The 5,858-nt window shown below is 43.9% G+C and overlaps 1 protein-coding gene across 1 annotated transcript in view; it reads right to left on the bottom strand.

Moving 5' to 3' along the window:
• LOC109412587 (L-dopachrome tautomerase yellow-f2) overlaps positions 1–5,858 on the bottom strand; it is a 439,236-nt gene that overhangs the window by 145,705 nt on the left and 287,673 nt on the right. The gene's annotated exons all lie outside the window — the stretch shown is intronic.

Raw genomic sequence — 5,858 nt, 5'->3', positions numbered from 1 at the left:
AGGCAGCACTTAAACGGTTGGATAATGGAATTGGTCCAAATGTATAAGTTTATTTCTCGGGTGAATGGAATACTAGAATGTACTTACTTGATACTTGATGGGTTACAAGTCGTAGGGGTGAGACTACGTCGGATGAAGCTTTTGCCTCCACTGGTCTTGGTCCTGGGTCAATCGCTTTCGATTGCCCTGAACGTTTAGAGTCCTTAGGTGCTCCTCAACTGCAACAAGTCTACGTGTGCACGGCCTTCCACGGAGTCGACGGCCCCTTCCTGGTTTTCTTCTGAATATGGTTTAAGCTTGTCGTTCTTCCGGTATCTCTTTATATACTTGTTACAATTCGTAGTTCATGCGACGCCGCCAGATGCTGCCCTCTAATATCTCCGAGTATTGTTTGCAGCACTTTACGTTCAAAGACTCCAAAGGGGCTTCGTCTTCAATCAACTTCTCTCAACGTCTACGAATCATGGCCGTATAAAGTAACCGGAAGAGTCTTGCACAACGCAAGTTCTGGCCTCGTTTGCAGCCTACGGGACTTCAGCTGATTTTGCAGACCGTAGAAGTGTGAATTAGTGGACCGTCCGACCTAAACTTCTTGTAATTATTACTGTGGAAATCTCCACCAGACGTAATTATTACAAATGCCTTTCTAGGCAACCAAGGCGGACTACAACAATGGAAGAATGGAACAAATATTGTGGAAATCTTCACCGGAAATATTTGTCCCACGAACACGAGTTCTATCAGAGAGAAAAACTCTCTACAAAAACTGTTCCTATTCAGAACGTTTATTTGACTTACCTTGCTTGTATGGAGAGCCTCTTGCAGCCAGTTAGTTCTGGATACTACAGCTCACTATCGTGCATGAGAAGCTCGGGAGTTCGTCCTTCCCAGCAGCCTTGTTGTTCTTCAGTCCTGTAATGGCTGTCTTGGCCTGATTTAGCGTTGTAGGTGATGAATTCTAAACCACCACAGAGTCCGTGGGATCACTTGGAAAAGTGGAAAAAAATCACCGGAAAACTAATAATCACGCACAGAAAAAAATATGTAATTAAAATTCAGCGAGAAATCATGCACATAAAGGGAATGCTAGAGTTAGTGTACTTTTACATGAGATATAATGTAAAATTACATTACCATCGTGTAAATTTCCGCTAACCATCGCGTAAACCATCATGGACACCAACCAGTTACGCGACTATTAGCGGAAATTTACACAAACGTAACGTAATTTTACATGATATCTCATGTAATTATGCACTAACTCTAGCATTCCCTTTATGTGCATGATTATTCGCCTAATTTTACATGCATATTTTTTTCTGTGCGGTTTTGGGAATGAAACAAGAACAGCTTTTTAATTCACTTCTTCGGTTGTGTACAGTTGATTATGAACTAAGAACAACAAAAGCACGCCAACAAGTACCGTACGAAATACCAGTGTTGGCAGATTGCTAGGTGAGTCGGTCCGATGCAGTACGGTAGTCGTTCGAATCCCATCAGGAGGTTCCACAGCCTGTCCGTCATCGTCGATTCGAATTCCGTTTGTCACTCTTCCATACCCACCGCTCCTCCCGGGAGCCACCATTGTTTTAACTGTCAGCAAGTTTCCATGACGGTCGTTGCAAATGACGGGAAAAGGTGCTGCTTTTCTCCCCACACCACTGACGGTTTTGTAGATACTCTGCATATCATTCTGTTCCATACTCTCTTGGGCCTGATCAATGACATTTGTCTTATGTTTTACTTTCTATGGTGGATTGGATTCGTGTTTTAGCTACTCTTGCTTTCCAATAATCGCCCTCTGCTCTGCCGAGCTCCCTTCACCAGCATCCGCGGCAACATTCTTTTCACCCTTTACCTTCTGGCATTCCTCGTCGAACCACCCATTTCAACCACAGGGTGTTGAGATTATCGCTCTCGTTGATCTAATTTATCCGCTCATCCAACTTCAGCAGATTACTCACTTACTTTCAGTCCTGGGCTCCCACGGTAGCAGAGGGCCAACTTGAAAGATTTCCATCCTGGGCGATTGCCAGCCATCGCCTTGACCTGTGGTCAGGTCAAATTTCTGTCGACTTGCTTGATTTCGTTATTGAGGCTGCGCCACCATGAGCCTCTGGATCTGCCTCTGCTGCGATGTCCTGCTGGGTTCGAATCTAATGCTTGCTTGCAGATTTCGTTCTGCCCCTGCGTAAAGTGTGGCCGACCCACCTCCACTTTCGCTCCCAAATTTCTGTCGCTATCGACTTTTGATGACATCGACGATGGAGCTCCACGTTGGAGATCCAATTGTTAGGCCACCATGCACTAATTATATACCGCAGGCATCTATTGACGAAGACCAGCAGCCGTTGCGTGTTCTCCACTGATACACACCAGGTTTCACTGGCGTATAGTAGCAGAGATTTGACGTTCGAGTTAATAATTCGGATTTCAGCAGACGATACGCTGAAAAATGCTGAATGTTAAAATAATATTGTAGGAAGAAAACATAAAAATGATTTATTTATGCTTTCCTGTCGCTTTGGACGAGTTCCCGTTGCTATCGGAGAGGTAGATGGTTCAGTCGTCTCGAGTGCAGCGGATTCCAATGTTTGTCCGCCTTCATCGATAGAGTCCTCGACCTGATGGTGGCTGATACTTTCAGATGTTGATGGTAACCTTCGCAAATGTGATGAACTTCGTTGAAATACATTTCCGCTGGAGCTCTCGATTACCTACACCTCCGCCACTACTGATTTGTCCTTCGTCGCAATTTCCGCTTTGAACATTCCCGCAACCTCAGCTGTGTGATTTCCGTAGGCTTTCAGAGTCTTCTCTGCATCCCGTGTTTGGAAGTTCACTTCCTTTTTTCTTCTGTAGCTCCCGTACCTCAATGCTCAATCTAGCTGTAGTCAGAAGAACAAGAGTACCCTAGCTGTCATCGATTGTCGCTTGGAAGCATGAGGTAGGAATCTGTAAAGACCAGGTGGCTATGGTAAACGCTCCCTCCAGGTTGTCGACTCATCATTTTACATCCCTGGGCAGATATCGCACAAAAAAGGGCTTGCCAATATGAGGCCTCCACCTGCCCGGATAGGAAGGGGTATCCACGGGCTTGGACCCAAATTTGTAGATCAACACCATCGAAATGGGTCCTCGGCAAGGTCCGGAACAGGTAGAGGCCCCATGTATCAAAGGCCTACTGTGTGCTAGCCGATGGGGCATTAGCCTTCAGGAGGTCAAATCGCGGTGCACATTGATACTGTTCTTGAAACTTTGAGAGCAGTTGGAAGCAGGCATGGTGTAGGCCTTACCTTCCGAGGACAAAGCGTGTGGTAAAGTCACCTGGGAAGATGTGTAGATACTGTCTGAGGTAACCATGGCTCGAAAGGACCTAAAGGACCTTTTTGTAGTGAGCCAAGGAGCTCAACAACTCCTCCATAACCACGCTATCGAGTGGCTTATTCCATGTCATCGAACGATTCACCGTACACCTCGAGCGTAATGTCGTCAGCGAAGCCGACGATGGCCACGCCCACCGGGAACTTTAACTTAACCTCAACACCTCGTCGTACGTGACATTCCATAACATCGGACTCAGTAGACATCGAATTCTAAAGTCACCACTACCCAGTAGCGAATACCCCTCTCACGCTGAAGATTAGTTTTAGTAACCAACAAGAACAACCGCAGACGCTGGTCGAACTCCCCTTCCGGAAGCCGAACTTGTTACTCGAGAAATCATCTGCACCACACCCTCGTAGTGATACGCAACGAAGGTTCGTAATAGCTTGAGTTCACCAGTACGCCGGTGGTCTCACATTCCTAGGGTGGACTTTCCTAGGTATGGTGGCATCGCATGCACTCGAGATCACTGCTATCAACTGATCACCGCTGCGCTAAGGTATATTGAGTAAGCTTCCTAGCGGCGGAGAGCCTTGTTGATGTATGATGTCTTCTACATGGTAGGGCTGGGCCCAGTCATTTATTCCACCGCCTGCTGCCTGCTTCTGTTGCAGTCGATGCTGTAGCGAATCGCTAGGTGGTCGCTGTGAGTATATCTTCTGTACGAGGAGGGAGTGAGGAGGTTCTTGCGCTCATTCCACGAGTGGAGTAACGTGACACAGCTCGATTCGTATATTAAGGTGAGTATCTCGATGAGATGACTCTCCATTTGATTGCTGTGTCGACTACGGAGGAGGCGCATAACAGTTACAGACGAAGACTACGTTCACCTTGGCGTACATGAAACCCACGGGGAATGTTGACACCAGGTCGTGGGACGTAGCCAGAGGGTGGCAGGGAAGGGGGGGGGGCGGCGTGCCCCCCCTGGCCTCCAGATTTATTTTTTAAAATCGAGCCAACTCAAAGATTATAACTTAGAACTCCAAAAAAAAATATCGCGAAAAATAAACTATTCTAATAATTAAGGTTTTTATCGACAATTTGCTGTCCCGGCAAACTTTGTCTTGCCAGATGTGGTGGTTTGACAGCTGTTGAGGTTATAGCAGCACAGCACTCTAGATTGATTTTATTGCGGCCATGTTGACTTTGTATCCAGTTCGCACAAATCTCAGTAATTTGTTAATATTTCTACTTTCTCAGTTCATTTTTGTAACTTTTTGTACATATAAACACAGCCACCACTAATACGAACCGAACCGTGCAAGAGTCATGCTGATCGGTTCAGCCGTTCTTGAGTTTTGTTGCCTCAAAGAAACTTCAAACTCATTTTTATATATATAGATTATAAAACATTTTTTACTCGAGAACCACAGGACATTTCGCCAAGTAGGGGTAGTCGGGGTAATTTGGCCAATGGGGCAATATGAGCACCTAACGAAAAACACATAAAATCTAGTAATTTCTGTAAATTCACCTTGCAACTGTTAGAATGAAATATTTCAAGTTCACATTAAATTAGAAAAATAATTTTCAAAAACGTTGGCCAAATTACCCCGACGGGCGCAGACCAAAAACACCACATAAGGCTCCTCTAGTTTAACCATTTGGAACCGGAGGGGTCAATATGACCCCGGCGATGAAACCGAGCATAAGACACGTGTTCGAGACCAGCGAGGTTGCGGCAGCGAAAGCAAAACAATCCGGCTCCAAAGAGTTAAATACTTTAGATAGCTTTCAAACTAGTTTATTATCCATACACTCAGTAGCAAAAAAAAAGCCGAGCTGATTTTTTCTCCTAAAATGCGTCATGTTCAATCTGCTGCAACTTTGGCAATTATCAATATTTTTGGCTGAAAATTTCACCACATCATCATCAATATATTGATAATGTATGGACAAAATTTCAAATTAATACAAATTTTATATTTTGAGTTATAACAACTTATATGAAAAAATCCATTTTTGGACATACCTTTTTCAAAAATCCGTATTTCAGTGGAAATTTTAAGTAGCTTCATAAAAATTTCACTGCAGCGTCAGTAAATATAGGAAATGTTGTGGTCAAAATTTGAAATGTTTTCATCAAGCGGTTTGGGCCACAGAAATCGTCAAAGTTGAAGTACCCCTGTGGGTGTCTACAATTTTCACTCCATATTGACCACGCTGAAACACCGGTGCAGAAAAAAAGCCGAGGTCAATCCGTTCCATTAATGTTTAGATCTAAGTTTCAATAAACAATCCATATTATCCATATTACATATTTTTATAAATTTTCGTGTGGTTTGCTAGTTGTTTATGACATTCTACACGTAACACATAGTACGTTACGCGTTACACGTAATGCGTTACAAACATACGTATATTAGTGAATGTACAAGTAGTTTGTATAATTTACAAATTTTGGCTACTGTTAAAACCTTAACATAAGCAAACAAGTGATGTTACATGCCTTTCTATATCATACTTTGTGG

The sequence above is a fragment of the Aedes albopictus genome, chromosome 1, assembly GCF_035046485.1.
Source record: "Aedes albopictus strain Foshan chromosome 1, AalbF5, whole genome shotgun sequence".
In the NCBI taxonomy this organism is placed as follows: Eukaryota; Metazoa; Arthropoda; class Insecta; order Diptera; family Culicidae; genus Aedes; species Aedes albopictus.
The sequence above is the reverse complement of the archived record's forward strand: the minus strand, read 5'-3'. Positions and strand labels throughout refer to the sequence as shown.